This window comes from Pezoporus flaviventris, unplaced genomic scaffold (assembly GCF_033815535.1).
Source record: "Pezoporus flaviventris isolate CSIRO_AGI_PZ_B2104156 unplaced genomic scaffold, CSIRO_AGI_Pfla_v1 ptg000013l, whole genome shotgun sequence".
Lineage (NCBI taxonomy): Eukaryota > Metazoa > Chordata > Aves > Psittaciformes > Psittacidae > Pezoporus > Pezoporus flaviventris.
This window is the reverse complement of record NW_026892561.1, coordinates 22,215,232-22,236,794: the sequence shown is the minus strand read 5'-3', so window position 1 is coordinate 22,236,794 and position 21,563 is coordinate 22,215,232. Positions and strand designations below refer to the sequence as shown.

At 40.6% G+C, this 21,563-nt stretch overlaps 1 long non-coding RNA gene across 2 annotated transcripts; it reads left to right on the top strand.

Annotated features, from left to right (window-relative positions):
* The first annotated feature begins 3,155 nt into the window (after positions 1-3,155).
* On the top strand, positions 3,156-21,345 carry LOC133268190 (uncharacterized). Of its 2 annotated transcripts, none has more exons than XR_009742981.1 (3): positions 3,156-3,298; positions 20,258-20,384; positions 20,980-21,345. It is a non-coding gene; the product is annotated as an uncharacterized LOC133268190 (long non-coding RNA). The 2 variants fall into 2 exon arrangements; XR_009742980.1 differs by lacking the exons at positions 20,258-20,384; positions 20,980-21,345 and adding exons at positions 9,108-9,160; positions 10,114-10,178.
* Positions 21,346-21,563: the final 218 nt, after the last annotated feature.

The following is a 21,563-nucleotide window of genomic DNA, read 5'->3' as shown; positions in this document are numbered from 1 at the left end:
ACCAAAAGGGAGAGATTTCAACAAGATCACATCTGTTAGTGGGAGAAACATTACTGGAATATTGCCTTGTCATTTGCTAGATGGTGCTAATGAAAACATTATGCAATTTGCTGTGGGATAAGAGAGGCTCGTTGCAGACACAAACAGATGTTTCAGTACCAAAGTGAAAATGCTGGAAATAATTTTAGCTGTAATTAAAGTAGTGCACACTATAACATATTTGTACCTTTAAGAGTGTCTTGAAGCATTAACCTTGAATTATATGATTACTTTATAATATGTGGAGCATTGTGGATATTTACTCTAGGAAGGGTGAAGACACCACAGTCTGCTTGTCTTCAAAGGGGCTTCTGTAACTATTGCTGTGGAATTGCTCCTTTTTTAGCCATGGCCCCACTGCATGTTTTAAAACCAGTTTCCCTCCCTGCCTTACCAGTGCCATGATCTTCCTACAGTAATGCTATGGCTGAGGAGACATTCCTTCCTGCTTCTACCTGGTGATCAGTTCCTGCTCTGAAGCCTTCAGACTTATTTGATGGCCCTCATAATTTCCATCCTGCCTAGCAGTAGTGGCCATTTTCTAAGATATCTCATGTATCATGAGGGATGAGTAATGCCATTTAGAAGTTTTTGCTGAGAATGAAGACATTATGAAATTAGTCCTTTGCAACAAATCACTCTCCACCTGAGAATGATGGTCACTGCTCGGTGTCTGAGCCCCATGGTGTGAGTATGGCTGTCCTATGTCAAGAGTGCACCAGCCTCATTAGTGTCTGCAAGAGATGCTCACATTAATAATCCCAAATGATATACTGACTCTGCCAAAGCAAAAGTGATGTTCTTTTGTGCTAGGAAACAGCAGTGTGAGTTATTGTCACGGAGGGTATATCCTTGTCAGCCTTAATGGTAATTTATCTTCCTGGGTCAGGCGTTTACAGGAAGTCAGCAGTGTCAGCAGGGGATGAATCAGCAGAATGCATTTTGGGAAGTAACCTCTGAAGCAGGTCTGGAACCCAGCCTCCCTTAGGCTGTTATGCCTTCTGATGCACTCAGAATGATGATCTGACATCCATTAGTGAAGATGGGGCAAAACCATCTCTCTAGTTTGCAGGTCCAGGGCTGGGAGATTTCTGCTTGGCCCAGGTCCATGCAAAATCCATGCTGCTGGGAGTGCCAACCACAGCAAGCAGCGCAGGTGGGGAACCAGTCACAGTGGTTGTATCTGCGGTGTAACACAGCTGTGGGGCATGTAGTCCACACAGGGGCAAAATTGAAGAAAAATAGGATTATGAATTGAAACTGGGACTGCTGAGTCCAAAAGAAAAAGCATTCCCATCCTCACCTGGGTATGGATATGTCAGCAGTGCAATATCTGAGAATAGCTCGCTGACTGCAGAGGATTCTTCAGGGGCACCACACTGCACAGGGCAATGCCAAGGCCATAGCATCATGAGAATAGCTGTTTTCAGTCTGAGATCATTGTTCACTTCTCTCCCACTAAACCTGAAAACGCTTTTCTTCCTATTGCTGCCTGTGTAATAAAAGCCTGAGCACTATCCCAGCAAATGAAAACTTTTCTCCTCTCGTGTTGAGATGTGGAGCACAAAATCAAAATGGTTGAATAGTGAGTATCCAGACAGCTGAAATAAGCAAAAGGGCCTGTGTAACACATACAACTTCATCCTGTGTTAGTGTGGGTACTAATCTGGACTAGGTTTGAATAGTATCCTCCAGTTTCTTTCTGAGGATATATAGTCTGTGATGATGATGGTATTCTTTTTTTTTTCAGGTAGCATTTTTTTACTTCATGTCAGCTGAATATTAGCAACTCCACTATGCCCCATTTTAATAATAATGGTTGCTTCCAGCATTAATGGGTCAGATCCTGGTTCACAGTGTTAAATCCAGAACAGCTCTATTGCAGAGTTCCTTCACACCAATCACACCAATACTTCTGTCTTGTGCAGGAAAAATTTGTTGTATTACAGAAAAAGGTAGAGAGGCAAAAGGACAACTGAATTAAAAATCCTGATACAGGGGAACAAGTTGCATGAGATGCTTGCAATGGTAGGAGCTGATCTGGTAAACTGGGAGAGGAAAAGATCTACCTTTCTGTAAAAACTTTTCAAAACAAAAATATTGAAATGTCTTTAGAAAATATGACATGTGATTCAGAAATAAAAAATAGTTCAGGAATAAACACCCCCCCCCAAAAAAAAAAAAAAACCAAAACAACCAGTAACCAGTAGGTTAATTTTGATGTTGATTGTATTGTGGGGAATTCGTGCTGGCCAGGAATGGATCCTTCCAGGTGCATGTGGTTAAATAACAGGCACCTGGATGACTGTACTAGTGCTAAACTGCTGGCCTTAATTTAAGGTGAGGCTAGGGACTGATCCTTAGGTTAGTGATGAATAGTTAGAAATATGACCTGATGTTTATAAGACAAGATCAGAAGAAGGACTAAAATGCAGCTGTTCTGGTAAAAAAGTGCATGGGCTGGTTAAGCATACCATAAGTGTAGTAGTCAAAACTTGGGTTAAGGTGTTGAATTTTAAGCTCTTGTAGGCTTTCCTTTTTTTCTCATCTTTGACCGTCATATTCTTCTTTTAAAAGAAACAGAATTACTCCAAGTTGTTCCTAAAAATTAGGAATCCTCTATTCATCTATCTGCAGTGACAGTAAGCATAGATCACTGAGTTCCTGAAGTCAAAGGTAAATAGACAAGTTAGTGTAAAGAACCAATGTAGCTGCTAAACAAATTTTCATACATCCATACATCCTTACATGCTGAACTCCCTCCTTTCCTCTACAGTAACCGTGCACAATGCAGTCTAGAAAACTGGCTGCAACCTCTACTATCGTTACTGTGCTTCCAGGCCTTTCTAACTACTACAATCCAGCAGATCTGCAAATTCAAACTGATACAAATGCTTCATGTAATTGAAAATCAGTCACTTAAAGGCAAGTGGCCCTCGTAAGAAAAGAAAAGTAGAACCGCATCCCTTTAGAGTTTAGTGTGGGGTTGTTCATTCACCTGGCTGTGCCTCCTCAGCTGTTTTCAATCGCATCTGCAGTCTGGGAGTCTTAAAGGCCTCACAAGCTGCTTGCTTTCCCTGAACAAAAGGTAATAGTGCTGTTCAGACTTTTCTGTGTTTTGAACTTGGTTGGTGGTGATATTTTACTGAGATCTGCTTGATGTGCTGCAACTTTGCTGGCAGGATTTGTCCTCTGCTATCCAGCCTGGCCATGACCCTGCACAGCTGGGAGCGCTCTAGATGAACTGAGTCAGCCAAAGGTAAGAGGCAATCCCCAGAGGTGGTCCAGGATGTTATGTGCAAAAAAATCCTGACAACCTCCTTGTCCTTCTATTGCTTGTTCAAAAGAGAGTGGGACAGAGGATGAAGGAGGCATAGAGACTGTCAAAAGTGAAAGGGTAATAGAGATGGAGATTATTATTTGATAGAGAAAACACTGAGGAAGAAGGAGAAAAAAAAGTGTTTTGCAATGAGAGACAGTGTTAGTATAAAGCTGGAAACATGTTTAGGCTAGGAATTGCAGGGAGGTTTGTGTGCGGAAGATGAATGATCTTTAATGCCAGGTTAAGTAGAGCATATGATCGTGGAATGCCTTGCACTTGGAAGATGTGTAGTAGAAATAGCACAGAACCATACCTACTCAGCAGGTGTAGTAGATGCTAAATACTTTCCCTTCAAGCTGCCCTCCAAGTAAAACTCTGTGACCAGCTATTTGTTCCAGAGTAAGTATAAGTAAGGCAAATGGGCTGGTTGCCAGCCAATACAAGCCTGAAGAGATTACTTGAAAAAAGCAGAAATCTCAGTTGAATGCTTGAGGGTGTAGCTTGCTGCTGATTCTTTTCCCTCCTCTTAATATGCTCCAGAGTTAAATATTTTCTCTCTGAACATGGGAGGCTGTTTGCAGAGTACAACAGCCATGAGTTGTTTGGCTTATTGACGTAGGCCATCTTCTCTATTGCTGTGACAACAGTGAGGCTGAGAGAGGTGTCAGAGCACGCTCCAGAAGAAGATGCAGGTGTTGATGCCTCCAGCCTGAAATCCTCATAGACCTGGGACCCAATCTGTGTGTCCTGGCACAGTTGTCTTAATACTTTCTCCTCCTGTTACATAGGCAGGGTTTACCATGTGTTTTCATGCCTGTGGATAATTGTTCTGAGCTTTTTTTCAGTTGGCATTTGTGATTCCTGAACAGTTACTTAACTAGAAAGCATATGCTTGAATGCTCTGTTTAAAATGTCTTCTCTGTTGCTTCATTGTCTGCTGCTACAGTACCAAACTTCACTTGAGATAACTACTTCAAGAATTCTTGTAGTCATCTCTACTTGATTTTTCTACTAGTACAGCCTAAGACTTTTTTAGGTGCTGTGTGAAAATTATTATTATTAGAAAGGGTGTGAGAACCAAGGACCTTTTCTTCCCCACTGCTGCTACTAAGATGAAAAGAGAAATTAGAAACGTTAAGCTGGAGCCAATATTTCCCCTGGACAGAATTTTTCTTAATTCTTTGTCAGCCTCATTTCCTATTTCCAGACTGTTCCTCAGGGATTTGGCTTAGTCAGAAACCAACAGTAACTTAGAGCAGCTCCGTGTGCACAGCATGAAATAGTTTTTATGATACAGGGGTGGTCTATGTATTCTTTCCTCTGAAAAAACAGGTGGAATAGGGAGACTGTGTAGGAGAATGCAGCCAGTCACTATTTCAGTGTCAAGGTTAGGATCATTGAATACCTGGATGGTGTAATTGGTTACAGTGACCCTGGACTATCAGAACTCCCCTTTTCAAGACACATAGTCACCATGATAGCATGCCCTTTCTTAAAGGGATGCAATCCAGCACATCATTGCTAGCAGGGATCTGTTCTACTCAGAAGCCAAAGAACTGTGGGAGGAATGAAATGTAAAGCAGGGAAAGAAGAAATGCTGGCAAATTCCAGCATGTGTACTAGAGATACAGCTAGCGTCAGTGCCTAAAATGGATGGCTTTATTATTCTGCCTATTTGAGAAAATCAGAATCAAGTCTGGAACATAACTTCTACACCCCAATGTGTGGCTCTGGATTAGACCTGGAAATCTAGAGTGTGTCTGCAGCAAGCTGCTGCTTCTGGGAATGTCATGAATTCCTTAAGAGTGATGATGCATGCTGAAAAACTCCCTTCTTTGCTTCTGAGTCAAAGGGAACCCCTAACCTGTTCCTTCATTTGTGTCCATATCCAGATGACGAGTAGACAGTACAATACAGACAATAATCATAGGGGGACCAAAGTTGATTATTATTACCTTATCTGTCCAATTTCTGCTCGGTTCTCTGCAATCACCTTCTGTCCACTGAGGGGGTTTTTTTTTGTATATTTCTGCAGTGCTCATGACCAGTGAGCAGGATCTTTATCCTAAATCTTTCTCTTTGAAACAGAGTTCCTTACTGGCACTTTCCCACCTCCTGTATTCAGTCCACCATCTTCCCTGCTGCTTGTTACCCTTTTTACAGCATGGGTGAAATATCAAAGTATAGCTTCGTGTCAGAGACAACCCTTTGTTACTAAGGTCATCCCTTTTTCTGTTTGAGTAGGACACAGGTGTGAGATGGACTTTAACTCACCATGCGAGGGCTGAGCTGTGCTAGAAGAGGTCAATGCATTTCAGGGCAAAGGTATTCCTAGAACAGCCTCTGCCTTTGTGCCAAAGCTTTTCTGTCTCTCCCAAAACTTCAGGGATTTAGCCAAGAGGCTGTTAGGAGAGCAAAATACAGAGAAACATTTCCAAAGGACTGGTTTCTTCTGTACACAGGCAAGGACATTCTGTGTGTTCAAGACCTACCTCCTGGACCAAAAATACAAGACAACCTAGAGAGATGTGGAGATCCAGATTCCTTTTCCTCTTCTTGAGACAGCATGAGAATCATAACCACTAAAACAAAAATGTGCACCATCCTTTGAGTATTGATGGGGGCTCTGAGCTTTAAAATGGGAGATAAACTAAAGGGAGACAAAGAGACAAAAGTAGCAGGCTGTGCTCTTGTGATAACCAGCCCTACTCTTCAGCCTCCAAAGATCTGGCTACCTTAGATAAGTAGCTCAGCTCACAGTTCTCCCTCAAACAACCCTTCTTACTGCATGCATCACATTCCTCTAAGGAAGCTGTTCGAGCTGCAGCCAGACTAATTTTTCCCCTCATCTTTTCTTCTTAATAGAGAGGGAGTTAAATGGCAGAGTGATAAGCAGCAGGTCTGGCTGGATATAAACATAAGAGAAGGCTTTGAGACTGGCTTATCTTATCTCTCTACACTCCCACAATGTCTAACAAACCACAGAAATAAAAGCAGAACCAAAATAGCTTTTTTATTCCCCCCCCCATGTCTTTTGTCTAATGCTCACGGATTTAAAAATACACTTTGAAATGTAAGGTTAACTCTCAAGAATGAAGATCCCTGCAGTAAACAGCAAGCTGCTTGCAAGCCGGCTCTTTTCAGTTGTATGAGTAACTGTTGCCTTGGGATGTTTGATTTTTGCCCATTTTACTACACATCCTAGCAAGATACTTTCTAACCCTTCAAATCTACTGCAGGTTATGCCCCTGCCATTGGCCACAATTTGAACTAAAATCCCCCAAAAGCATGTCTTTGAGAAGAATTCTCTTGGGTGAGGCTTTTAATGTTACTGTGATACTTGCTGGTTTTATTTTTCCAAAACTTGACTTCTATCCCACTTTCCCCTCCCCCTCTCTTTCACATTTTACCCCTTGTTCATGCAAGGAACAAGTGGAAACATGAGTAATGTGGGTTATGGAAGATTACAGCAACTGACAAAGAACCCAACCTGTGCTGGAGTTTATTTAGAATATTTATAATTTCAAACTAATTTCTTTAATTTAGAAGCATGACTCAGTGTTTTTGAGCACATCTTAGTTCAGCAATAATATATTGTTTGGGTAATCTGCTAATAGCATCTTTAGATTGTTGAAACTGAAAACAGCCTGTTTTGAATCACTCCCACCCTGCCCCCTTATAATATTGCACTGGAGGTATTTGTCATGCTGTGGGAGAGGAATTCACAAAATTGTATTTCGTGCTGTAAATTACAAACATGATAGCAGCAGTTCAAGATAGCTGTTTTGTGAAGAGTGTCACTGGGAGGATTACTTCAAGTTCTCACACAGCCTGATTTTGGTGCTAGATTTTTTTGCCAGTAGTTCACAGACTGATTTAAAAAAAAAAATATTAACAGAAAAGGAGGATGGAATTTGAAACTAATTAACTTTTATCTTATTTGAAATACACATGCGGGTATTGATAACTATTACATTAAGTGTCTCACTCCTCCAACAAACCATATGTTGCAGCAAATCTACTCATCCACTTGCCATGCCTCCCACTGTGATTCGGAAACCTTTCAGGCTTTATATTTACTGATAGGAAATGTCAAATACTCCAGGCTTCCCAGCAACAAGCAGGAGCCCAAGAGGCTACCTCCACAACCAGCTAGCTTGATATCTTTGTCTTTCAGGTGTGTGCTATCTGTTAGACAAAAACAGTAGTGTGCATCTAACATACCGTACTGCTCCTCTGACAGCAGTCAGTCGAGCAAGGCTGTAAACATCCTGCTGCTTTCCAGCACAGGCATCTCTTCTGTGTTTCTTGTTCTTTCTGCTCTTTGTAATCTACAGTGAAAAGAATACATTTTTAAATATCATGGCATTATTTAGACTTTCACCCTTTCCTCACTTTTTTTAATTTGTTTCGGTTTTGGTTTGTTTTTTTTTTTGCAAGGCGTATTCACATTTCTATTACTGCTTGCCCCTGTAAATATCTAGCCGAATTTTTTCATAGCAAATATTCCCCTAACATCTAACTTGTGGGTATTTTCTTGGCTTGCTGCTGAAGCATTTAAACTTCCAGGCCTGCTAATTTGAATCATCCCATAATCACACCTTACATGGGATGCAAGAAGCACTACAATTTGCACTGTCTAATGTCATGTATTTATGTAATACTTGTGTGTTTTCTGAGGGAATGGTTTGGATCCAGATCCTCTTCTGAGAAAGAAATTCCCTTCCCTGCAGTTGGAGCATGTTGGCTCTGGTCCATGTCCCCTCATAAGAAAGAGCCTTCACATTTGTGGAAAAACAGCATTTCACTTAAGGATTTTACTAAAGCTGTGGAGTTCTGGAAAACCACCACTCTACAACTAAGCACAACAGTTAGAAATACTGACTAGAGGAGTATTAAGCAAATTTAGAAGGGGCAAGAATTGTAGTTGCCCAGATCTGAGTAATGCTGAATTATAAACTGGTAGATTGATTTAAATATGCCTGTATTAAGTAACAAGTTTATAGCCAGGGCAGACACATGAACAGCATACAAATGTCACCACTGCCCTCAGCAGCAGTAAGAGCATTGTTCTTCCTTCCCCTTCTCCCATTTTAATCCTTTAGCGCTGACTCCCTACCATCTCTTGTTTTTCTGCTGTCAATTTGCTTAGGTTGTTTTCTGTTCCCAGAACCCTTTAGCATCTACACAAGACTGTATTTCTCCCAGTAAAGGGTAAAGTTGTATGCTTCATAGAGAAATGAGGAAATGCTGCTCAGGTTTGACAGTAAAAGCAGTTTGGACAATGGGTGAGAGCAGCCTTGTTGATCATACCAGAACAAAACTCTTGAAAAAGAGGCATTGACTTAACTGTATAGTCTGTTGCTGATCATGGATGGTTGCCTGTGTGCTGCTGGGAATATTTAATATATCTGCTTTAGGGCTGCATGGGGACCTGAGGTTGGCTAGTCCTATTAATAATGCATGGGATGGCTGGACTTAGGTAATAATTATGCACAGAGTAGAGTGCAGTGACATATTGGTGCAGAAATGATTCCTGTAATAGGCTTGTTCCTTTTGGCTAGATCCCTTAGATAGCTAGTTTGTTTGTTTGACAGGTTTATACCTTTTTTCCCCTTAGCTTTTTATTAAAGCCAAACACTTTTGCTGAGCACCTGTACAGTGCTCAAGAAATATCAGAGCTTTCAAGGGGAATGTGGAGGTGAGGCACTGTCTTGAGGACTGGTTTTGTTTGTTTTTTTGGCAGGAAACCTGTCCCCACACATCCTTTAAAAGAGTGGATTTGTTCAAAGATATAAGGTAGAATACATAACCTCCACGTTTAACAAGTGTAAATAGGAACACCTCCTGCTGCAGGGGGACTCTGCAGGCAGCTCTAGGAGTAGGAGGTGGTGTTGGAGCCCATTCTTTTTTTTACCTTGTCCCAAGCGCCCAGGGTGGAGGGAACTTCCCTATGTGGGACATGCAGGGAGCCCGTCTTGCATGCTCTTAAATGTAACAAGGTTCCCAAAACCAAATTGAATAAAAAGACTATACTTTTTAATCAATGGAGTGGGAGGGAGGAGGGGGAAAAGTCAAAATTGAGAGATGACAGAGCTGGGATGCTGTGTATTTGAATTCTTGGAGGTAATTACTGACATGTGAATAGCCTCATCTTAAGTAGGGTGGTTTCTTTATTTGCAAGTTTCATGAGAACTCTGTTACTTTATTTATTCATAAACTGCTGACTTTAGGAGACGGTTATGGCTTGAAAGGCTGCGATCCACTGTAATGCATTCAACCATTTATTTCTATTAGCCAGCTGAAGTGGTTTATGGAGAAAGAGGATTTTGATCATTTAAATGATCATTTAAAAAAAAAGTCTATACACTTAAGCATTGCCAGCAGTCTCACCACTGTGGGGGGCAGTAATTGCTCAGTAATTCATTTTTGATTTTGAAATTTTTGATTGCATAAAAAGCTTCCATTTTGCTTTCTCTTACAATGTGTGCTGTTTGTTCAGAGCATAGCTTTCTTTACAAAATATATTGGAGATCAAGAGCTCTGGCTCATTTGACAGAAATCCTGATATGACACACTCCAGCTACACCAGCTTTTGATGCTTTTTCCCTTGCATTACCTTCATCATCAGTTAGAGCACTTTATCTATAGAAGAGGATCTAGGAATCCCATGATAGTTTGTCACAATCTGTCAATCTTCACTTAATTAACTTACCACTAACTCTTAGCAGCTTGTCAATTTTCTTTTTCAGACAACATTTTCATGCTGGATCCCTCAAAAGCCCCACAGCATGTTTAATTGAAGACATGATAATTGTAAGTTACTTTTCTGCAGCTCTTTAAAAGTAAAAAGAGAAAAATATATTAAGGCTGATGATATCACAGGAAAAATGTCCACTTTTTGTTATATATGCTACCTTTAGGTTGAGCTAAAATGCTGCTTTCATAGCTCAGCTGAGGGTGGCTACTTGATCTTTTTGTACCTCACTGATATTTTCTGAATGCTTCAGAGATAATGTTCTTTCCTGAGTCGAGCAAACCAAGAGAATCATTGCATAGGCAAATAGAAGAAAGAAATGTTTTATTCCTTTTGAATTTAGATTCATGGCATCTAGAGTATTTTGACTTAGATGCCAAGTCCCTGTGAAATGGTCAAGAGCAGGGAGCTGGCAGCAGTGGGTGGATCTTGTGGTTTGTCCCAGGATGTCGGGGTCCTTCTGTCCTTGCAGTGAAAGACGTGGTATGTCCTTTGCTGAGCACTGTTGCTGCACTATGTCCTCTTCCCCCACATCCTTGCCTATTCTGTTAGTGAACCTGTTGCTGATCCATTTTTTGACCAGGCAGGAAATAGTCAGGTTTGTTTGTGAAAGGCTTTGCACAGAGTCAGCCAGAGAACTCTCAGCGCAATTGTACCCATCAGACAAGTGAAGGCATCTTGTAAAGTGCTGAAGGCAACTGAACACTGAATGTCCCCATTTTTCCCTAGTCAGCAGGTTTAAGATGACTTGACCCACAAGTAGGTTCTTGGGCTTAGTCTACATATAGCCTCATTGAGAGAGATCCTGCAGGGAGAGACTGTGGCTTTGGCTTCTCATAATGGGAGCTTATTGCAGACTAAGTCTTTTGTTTGAACAGTAGGACATGCCCTAAAGCTCTGATTTATCCCATTATTAAAGGCAAAAATACCATAACATTAGCAGGGGATAAAGTTGTGTGTATGTATGTCTTTTTCATTAGGCAATTTATTCTGATAGTAGAGATTGCTGATAGTAAACTGTAATGTTAAGGGGTTTGTCCTGTTGCCTCTAGTTAGATTTTAGCTGTCATTCCTTCATTTATAAAGCTACTTTTTACTGAAATCCACACCAATATTCAGCTACCAGTAGACATGGAATTGAAGTCTTTACTGACATGAGCTCTGAACCTGCTAGACTTCTCTTTCGTAGGACCCTGATACACATCTATGATAGAACTGCATTTATTTTCTTTTTAATCCTAATTTTTATCCTATTCTTTAAGAATACTCTTGAATAGAATTTAACTCTGAACAGATTGGTAGGGGGAATAATCCCCACTGATCTCCAAGTGAGTATACATAAATGGGGTTTCAGCCACTTGCTACTGGGAGATCCCACAGAGAAGTATCCAACCTCCCAGGAGCTCAACTTAATAGCAGTTACTCTTTGCGCTCTGCCTAGTAGGCAATCCATCAGCAGCAGATCTGTAGAACAATATGGTGCTGAGGAGCTGATGCCTACTACATGCATTTTGTAGCATGTGTGCTGCAGTTGCCTTGTACTACCTCTGACCTAGTCCTGTACTAGGAACACCTATAAGCAAGTGAAGAACAGAAGCGTGTACCTGGAGCACATTTTGCAGTCTGGTTTCATTTGACAGGAAACCAATTCTTGCACTTAGAGACTGCTCTATGGTCCAGACAAAAGTGTGGTAAAGAAGAATGGGTAGGAGATTTGCTTCTAAAGCATACCCCTTCTCTGAACTAAAATATTAATGGAGAAACTTCAGTTATGTCTTGAAATGTTTCACAATGAAAAAGAATCCCTGTGTACATGACCAGCTGCTACTTTTTACCTAGAGTAAGAGCTATATTGCGTCTGCTTCATTTATTTGCATGCTGCCTATTCTTTGAGCTCAAGGACACAATGCTTTTCCTTACAACTGAATGACCAGGATGGCTTGGGAGATTTGAGAGGCTGCAGGTAAAACAGTTTGCTGTATTATGACAATAAGAAAATGTGTTTTGTGTCCACAACAATTACTAATAGAAGGAGGTGTTTGAGGGGAATGTTCGAAACCTTCTTCTCAATGACAATGAAGTGCAATGAAGTAGAATGTTAAAGTATAAACCATCTTGAGTGAATTACACTGCTAGGCTTTGCTGGGTTTTTTGGGTGTCTTTCTTTTTCCTCGCCTGTAAGAATGGGGCATAGGCTCTCCTCTCATCCATTACAAGTTCCTCAAATGACAGCCATTCCTATGGGATTAAAAGTGCACTGAATCAGATATGGCTAAAAAATTTTATTACAAGCCCTAAGGAATAACTCTTCTGAATAGAGATTGTTTTTAGACCAGCAATGTGTGAAAAATCAGCCTTGGGGGCTGTTTGCAAAGGCATTACAGTCTGTGAAACTTTTCTAGCTGCTTGCATTTGCATTTCACACCCATAGAATACAAAAACCTAGTCTTGTTTTTTGGTTGGGTTTTCTTTTTTTTTTGTTTTTTTTTTTAACATTCTTTAAAGATAACAGAACTTAGAAGTGCTGGATCTGGGCTGTTGTGCCAGGCTTGATATTGGGCTGAAAAAGCTGTCATTGCACTTAACCTCATCTTTCAGTGCTTGTGGGTTTGGGGTTTGGTGGGTTGTTTAGTGTTTTGGGGTGGTTTTTTTTTTGTTTGTTGTTTTGTTTTTTTCTCTCTCCACACCAAAAAAAATATCTGAGAAATTCTTCCACATCCTACCAGACCTGTGTGCCCTATGGCTCCTCTGAAGTAGCTGATGACCAGGAATTGATATACTTGTGCTGACTCCCATTCCATAAGCACAGGCACAAAGCCCTGTGCACTGTGGTGACCAAACCAAGACTTCCTTTGGCACTGCTACCATCAAGTCACATCACCATGAACCCCAGTAACTTAACAGTACAGCTACATCAGCTGTTGTTCCTTGAAACTATGATATGGGCTGATATAAAGAGTAGCCCTTATGAAGATTTACAGTGACATCCAACCAGGGCAGTGCTGCTGAGCCATCATTCTTCAAGAGAAAACTGTGTAGGAATATTTATTTATTTATTTATTTATTTAGGGCAGCTCTTTAAGTGCTCTTCTCAGTTGGCTCCATTTTCTCCAGTGCTAAAATGCAAGTTTAACCTAACATGGTGTGGTGAGTGGAAAGGGTTTTCAAGTTAAATGGAAATGCTTGCAAAACATGCTGATATTTCCTCAGAGACCTTACAATAGAGTGCTAATTCCAGTCAAGAAAAGCCTAAACCTGTGACTTGTGATGCCATGTCCTCTTTTACAGGCACTTTGCAAAGTCTCATTTGGTACTTTTTGACATCAGGGACTGCCTAGGCAAAGATTTGCAGTGAGCAAATCACCTGCAAAGCGCCTTTTCTCCAGCAGTAATTGAAAGCTGAGTGCTGACATCCTTTAGGGTTAAATTTTTCCCCTCAACTTACTTTGGGAGTTTGGAAAGCTTGGAGATGTACTAAGCATAGAGTAAGCCATCAGAAAAATCTCGTGTCTAAAGGCTCATGGAATGAAAATGGAGCATGAGTTACAAAAACCTTTTACTTAGGACAATACTGTGACCTTTGATTTTTAAAGTAACCTTCCAAAAGGAAGTTGTGCTCTGAATTACTTAAACTCTCTTCTTGCCTCTCTCCTGGCTTAGCCAAAAGCCAAACTATGCTCTGATGTTGGCAGTCAAGCAATAGTAATATTTTTTTAAGGCTGATCTGTTCTTGAAATTTATTTTATTTAGTATACTGGGCACAAATAACCTCTTAATCAAGGTTAGTACATGGACATCTTTTGGTCTAGCCATCTTTTTAGCGGAATGGATTAAGAATAGTGTTGAGTATGATTTATCTTGCATTTTTTGCTGTCCTTTTTTCTCCCAGTGAAGGAATACAGCATTCTCTTCTGCTAGTAGATAAAGGATTGCCAAAAAATAGCAGTGTCCGCAGAATCAAAGCATCTCTCCAATGTTTTTCCACCTAGAAGGAGGTGGGTGCCTCTTTCCCCCAGATGCCAGTGCCTGTCTAGCTGAGAAGCAGGTGTAAGCCTGCTCCTAGCCCCTGCAGCTGAACCTCTGCTTTCTCTTTTTGGAGAACCTGTTTCTTTTGAATCCACTTCAAAGTCCCAGTGCTCACAGAGACCACCCTTCTCTGGCTTAGTAGCTGGAATTACTTCTAATGAGCTTTTTGGCAAATTAACCACTCTGCAAACCTTAGGAGATAATCATGGCTTTGCAGCAGTTGCCAGTCTTTTGTTGACATAACTGTTGTATTTTGCTGAAACTCTTCCATATGCATAGAGGAGTTTCTAGAACAGATTTAAAAACAATGGCAGTAGTCTAAACTTAGCCCCTGAATATGGAGTTCTCTGAAAGCCACTCTACAAAGGATAAAAATTGGGTTCAAATTTATCTATTTTAAGCAGTAGCTCTAGTTCGTTCTTATTACAGTAGTTTCTGATTTTCACTGTTCTCGTTTTGTGACAGAACAAATTAAAACAGTCTTGGCTCATTCTGAGAATTGTGCACTATGATGTACTAGTGTTATTGAATATTTAGGGCTTCATATTACTGTCAGCACTAGTTTGTAGTGCATACTTGAATGAACTGCAGTTACACAATTGGGTCCCAGTAGATTTAAAATCCCCCAGCTTGCGCATAGCTGTAGGTCAGAGTCACGCGTGTGGGCCACAAATACAGTGTTCCTCTGTGAGCCTGGGAGAGCTTAGGCTGTTTAGGGATGAGGCATCATCTATGTCTCTGTAAATTGATTAGCTGTTTTATGCTTTAAAAGAACAAAAGCATTTGTGAGTTTGAGACTCACTATAGAAAACAACCTTTGCCACCCCTGGGGTTGCAAGTTGAAGAGATGTTTTCTTCCATGTAGGGGTGGCTTTGCTGGGAGAGCCTGTGGTCAGGTCTGTGCAGCAGAGTAGCTGCTTTATGAAAGATTTATCTGCCTCTGTACTACACTTACAGATGTCCTGGTGCCTGTTTCTGTAGCACTGGTTCAAATTGGCTTCAACACAGAAGGTGAAAGGAGTTGGCGTTTTGGATGGGAAGATAAGAGACATGGATATTGCCAAGCTTAGAGCAGGTGGAACAACCATCCTGCAAACTAGTGAGGGGAACCAAAGCAATCTATCTGAACTCTGTGGGAGTTTTTTCCATTAATAATTGTTATTATAAACAAGAGGAGATAGATGTTGCCTATATGAGAAAAGAAATCCGATACAATCGGCCCTGCAGGAAGAAGGAACTTGTGCTCCTAAGCATGGTCTGGTGCGCTGTGTCAGTACATGGCCACTGCACCACCGTCACCACTGCTGTGCCACTGAGGCTGGCATGTGGCTGATACATGGACGTCTTCTGATTGCAATTGCATCAATAAAGCCTGAAAGCTGAAGGGCAAGGGAGAGGCATTGGAAGGTTCCTGTTGTGTTCTTGGTGGGGAGCTGGCGGTGACCCAGGAGCTGCTCTATGAGTTTAGAAATTAGAGGATGTAAAGTAGTCTTTCTCACTTAATGTACTTTTCAAATTCCTGATGGCTGCTTCTGTAAGAACTACAGAAATCCCATTTTAGGAGATAGATTTCTGGGGATTGTTGAAGAAAAATTTGGGAATAGCATTTGTGCTTATAATCAGCAGGTACACAAATCCTCTTCAGCAGTGATAAATTGAATGTTTCAAGTTTCACCTGGAAAAGGAGAAACTAGGGACTGTTATTTTGGTGACTCTCATTAAAAAATATTGATCAGGACTCTGTTCTTGAAAAGTAGGGCTGATTCGGGATGACTCAGGCTTTCCATTTACCTTCTGAAATACAAAGCACTATTTCGTAAGTAGAGCCTTGGGAGCTGTCACACCTTTGGCAGAGACTTCCCAGCAGGCTTTCTAAGTTCTTGTTTGTAAAGGTGATATTTTTATAACTACATCCCAATCCATCCTCCTACCTCTGGTGGACCCTTGCCTAGGTGTAGCTATAGAGTAGATGTTGGGAAGAGCTGCTTTCTTGTAGGCAACTAATGTCTGCAAGTTCTACTGCAAATAAATTTCACCAAAAACACACAAACAAAAAGTAAACTATATTAACTGGCAGAAAGCATGACTTTTTTCTTTTTTTGATGAAAGTGCTGAAGATCCTCATAAAATTGATGCAACGTGTCTTCCTAAAATTGTCAGTCATCCACAGACCCCAGCTGCACTCTGTACTCTGGCTGTGCAGAACCAGGGCTGCTCATTCTCTCAGTTCTTGATGTCTGGGTAACACTTGTCCTTGAACAAAAGGTAAGACTTTCCTGCTTTTAAGTGAACTGTCTGCAAGCCCATCCTTGAACAATAGATTTCATGCAGAATTGAGATTTCTGTCAGTCACAGGAGTCTGTGTTACAGCAGCACATTCAGAGCTTTTGCTCTCTTCCCTTTACCAGAGGAAGTTATCTTTTCTTCAACTTTTTGCCAAAAAAGCAAATTCACTTGAATGTGTGCTACTTATAAGGTCCTTTAAAGTTGTTATGCCAGTGAAAAATTCAGGCAGCGTCCAAACCCGAATAGCATTTTATTTTTTTTCCCATTTCTGCTCAGACCTTTTAAAAGAAGCATCAAGTTTTATTAACATAGCCTTACTTATGGCAAGTTTCATCAAACTTATGGATTAAAAATGTTCTCTAAATTTTCAGGAAAAAATCTACAACCAGTGATTGTCAAAACAAAATACTCCGAGCTGTTTTCTCACGAAGACCTTTGAAAGTTTTTCTTTTCTTGTTTGTGTGGGAGTGGTTTTGGTTTTGTTCAGTTTTTCCCTCCAGTTTGACTGAGATTAACTTTTAAAGGCCAGGGGAACTCTGAGAAAGCTTAAGCCCTCTGATAAAATGTCTACATTAGAAGTATTGGGAGCTGTGATATAAGAGGAAGAGTTTAAATACTGTGCAGGATAAAAAGTATTTTTTTATACAGTACTCTGTAGTATATGTGGCCAACTTATTGCTGAAGTTTTGGCACCGTTTGATTTTTGTGTTAGCCCTTCTGGAATTAAGAGCTAGTGACTGTGGTCCTTGCTGCTGCACAGAACAAGGCTGAAGCTCATGGTGAAAAGCGTAACCTTGAGTGTGCAGAAGTGTCAGTCTTCCCAGTGTCTCAAAGTCTTGGTCTTTCACAAACACAATTCCTTTGAGAAGAAATTATTAGTGACCTGAATTACAGCTAGTTTGTCTGAGTACCCAGGGTCCCAGCAAGGAGACTGTCTGGATGAGGGTGAGAATTGGGGTCTAAATATTTCCCTAACAAAATTCCCATCTGACACTGAGCTGCTTTGCCTGGAGGTGCCTGCTGAAAATTTCAGTTCCTGATTTTTCTTTTTCTTCTGTTCCCCCTGTCAAACTTTGGATGTCTTAAGGATTTTTCTTTCATGTGTTTGCAGATTTAAATCGTAAGAGGAGAGATGCAATTCATGAAAATTTCTTCAGCAGCCTGAGACCCATAGCACAGAGACACGGTACCTTTCTTAGAAAGGTGTCATGGGAAATCCTCTTGCTGAGTCATCTGCTGTTCAGACGCGATTTATTATGCAAGTACCAGTGAGGTGTCAGAGCCAAGGCTTGCTCTTCGTCTAATTGCTTCAGAAATTGGAAAGCCCAATTCATTTCATTAGCAGGGTCTGGGGGGATCTTCGGCTTCAGCCAGTACCCGCAGTCACCTCATCCCTTTGTCTCTGCCTTCCCTTTTATCTGTCTGGTTTCCTGTAGATGGCATTGCAGGAGAAAGGGAATTCAGATGGAAAAGTAGATTTATTTATTTATTTACTGCTGGAGAAGTTGTAGGGCCTGTTTTGCATTTTGATGGTGCTCGATTATCTTATCCACTAGATGAGCACATACAATATTAATACTTCCCATGTCAATCTCAGACAGGATGCAGGTAAGTATTTCTACTGAACAGTTTCATTGATTGATTCTTCATCTAAACAGCCTTTGCAGCCTTTTTTCTTTTTTTTTTTTTTGGGGGGGGGTGGGGTGCTATTTGCCAATGTTTTCCCAAAATACTCATGCTCATGCTGGGGGGAAAAAAATCTCCTCAATCCCGTAAGTGTGCCTTTAGGTATAAAAGGACGGTGGAAAATTTAAACAAGACCAAAAAAAAGCAAAAGGCCACTTTGCCCTTCTCTCTTTTTTATCTCCTGGGTGTTTTGCTTGGAGTTTTTTCTTTAAATGTTACTCACTTAGATTGCAAGAACAATTTATTCTGCTCTATTTTTTTCTAGCTTGTTTCCCTCCTGCATTGGACAGTACTATCTGCATAATCAATTTCTCTTTCACTGTAGTAATTCCTCCTTTTATGGGCTGGCCAGGCAAACTGTGCGAAAACAACAACAAAAAAAAAAAAGAAAAAAAAAAGAAGAGAGAAAAAAAAAAAAGTAATTGCTTTTAAGGCTGCCCACACTGGCTGCAGGACTGTGATGCGAATTGCTGTCTGGGGAATTCAGTAACTGTCTGGTAGTCCTCTGAAAGTTTAGTGCACTCTCCAAATGTTTCCTTTTTTAAAAGATTTAGGAACCAAGGCCTGTGAGCAGGTTTCTCTACCAGCACAGGCACATAGTACAAGCCTTTTGCCAAATGAACAGGCTGTTGCCAGGCAGACTGGATTTTCCTTTCACAGTTGTCCCTGAGCCCTGTTCCTCTGAGAGCTAAAACCTGCCTTCTGACTTCCAGCACAAGTGTATTCAGTGTCTCTTTTCTATAGCATTGGTTTTAGCTCCAATAGTTGTTCTTCTCTTTTTACTGTTTAATCCTGAAACAAAGGGATTGCATCCTCTCCTAGCCTTCATTTTGACAGGCTGAATCAACCCAGCTCATTGAGTTCTTATAAAGCAGTTTTTCCATTACTTAAACCATGCTACGAATCCTCCTCCTACTCTCTTCTAGAATGAGCTCATCTTTTCTAAATTGTGCTTGAACTACATAAATCTTGCATAAATACCCCACAGGTGCTTTGTACGAGGTATCTAGCACTACTGTACTTCCAGGGGCTGAATGTCCGTCTTCTGGAGTAAGGTCACTGTGATCCTCTTCTGAGATACCAGTGACCTTTTCTGTGGCTTTATTATGATAATTCAGGATCCACATCTCTTCCTCAAACATTTCCAACTACAAGCTTGTAGCTTATAATGGAAATTCAGCTTTTATCCCCAAATGAATCTATTTTTGCTGTAAATCTAAATTTCACTGCTGTTAATTGACTACTCAATGTCATCCATACCCACATGATGCTCTAGTCCTCTGCTTTCCTGTTAAAGCCGACAAAGTTGGTGTAATTTGCAAATGTCATCTATGTACAACTGTTCTCCTTGTTAGGAAGTAATTGGGAAGTAATTATTGCAAATACAACCTACTGCTTTGGTAAAAGTTACAGTGTCCGGCTCTCCTTTGCTTCTTTTGACAGTGAAAGATGTTGGGTCGGTCAAATGCAAATTCCCTGTGATTAACACACATTGGTTTTTTTTCAGTCTGGTCTCCATTCACTCACAATATGTTTTGCTTCAAGACCTGTTCTTAAGACCTGAAGGCTATCTGAGTAAGCCCAATAGATCTCATGCCCCACAGATTAGTGTGTTTTTCCTCTTGGTTACTTACACATAGACACTTTTCTGCAGCTATAATGTTACGTCTATAAACTCAGGAACTTTTGGAAGTTGTTATAAGATCTGCTCCTTTTTCTGCCACTGTTTCTGGAGGGATGGTTGTCCTGTGACAGTAGAATATTAAGATTTATTTTTAATTTTTTTACAGCAATTTCAGCTGTGGTAATTTATTTGCACCACCTCTGCCACCCCTTACCTTTCCATGTGTTTGCATGGTCAAGTTGTGTTTACAATATTTTTTCTCCCTGGTATCCAACCATATAAAGGTTGGATAATTTAAATTCAATTTAAATAATAAAGCTTTTGTTAAGAATAATTTTTTTAGTCCTACCTTTAAAAAAAAGACATCAAGGTGAGACTCCTACAACACAAAGAGTATTTCTGTGATGATGCGTTTCTAAACTCTTCAGGTCCTAACCTGTGTGCACTGACTGCCTTATTCTGTCCAGGGTGAAATGCAGTTAAAAATTTTATGGACTTGGCAATCTTTTCTGTTAAGGAGGCTTTATATATAAATTGAACTGAAATTGAATAGTCCCACATGCACAAGGTCAGAAAGACTTCACTGAATGGCTGGCTGCTCTGCATTGAAGATCTTTTTGCTTGAGGGAGCTGCATGAAAATAGGTATGTGCTTTCACCTAGCCTTGTGAATCTGATCTGTTATCTCTGTGAAGGCTAGTTGGTAACAACAGAGCCACTGTGTGTCTTCCCTAATGCAAGTCAGCTGGTACCCTGAATGCCCCCAGTGTGTAAAGGTGGGTGAACAAGTGGTGCAGGTTGGTCTTGCTGTGTGCCACCACTGTAGGGACAACCTATGCAGGGTGACTCCTGGAAGTCCAGGGTTTGGTCATGCCTGGGGTCTGGCAGTGACATGCTGTTTTAACTCTGGGCAATAATGCTGCATGTGCTAATGTATGGATTTCAGATGTGTGTGCTTGTTTGAGGTGCAATGCTTTGGGACAGGAGAGCCTGGGGAGACTAAAATCTTTGTGAATTGAGTATTGATTCCTCTTGCTTCAAGAGCTTTAAAAGTCCAGGCTTAACTCAGGGTCCTGAGATTTTAAGGATATCACCGATTATTCACATATATTCCACTAAAGGGAATGTTTTTAACAGTTTAATCTGCCACATTTAATGCACCTCTAGCACTAGCTCAGCTGTGGTGCACGAAGAAGTTGTTGGCTCTTCTTATTCATCTTTTCCCTTCTTTTTTCCCTAGTGATAGCACCTAGAGCTGGTGAAGCTGAGAATTTAAACCAGTATATTAGCAAAGACATGGGAGTGAAGTTTAAATGAAACTCTTGATATACCAGCAGCACAGAAGTAAGAATAGGCAGAGGTAAACAGCATACAACCCTATGGGTTTAACCCCTCAAGACACTCTCCTGTAGGTACAGTCTGACTCAGGGGCGGGTAAGAGAATTGACCCCGACTTCTTTAGAAATAGAAATTTGTCCCTAGATGTGCTGTGTGGTAAGTTCCGTGACAGGTTTATGATGTGCTCCTGTAGAAGATGGGTCCAAAGAATAATCATCTCTTTCTGAAGAACACAAGAATGCTTTGAAACTAGGAGCTGGTTATTAAAATTAAGTTTAAGAGGTTTCCCATAACTCTTTCATGTTTGTTTTCAATGGTTTCATTCTGGTTTCTGGCTGTGTCTCTCAAACAGAAATTATTTATTTGATATATTTATTGGAGCTCACTATTTAATTAAATCTGTTTTCAAGAAACACTAGACTTTGAGTAATGCTTGCAATAAATATTCTTCTTGCACTCTTTGAAGGTTTAATTTGAAAAGATTCA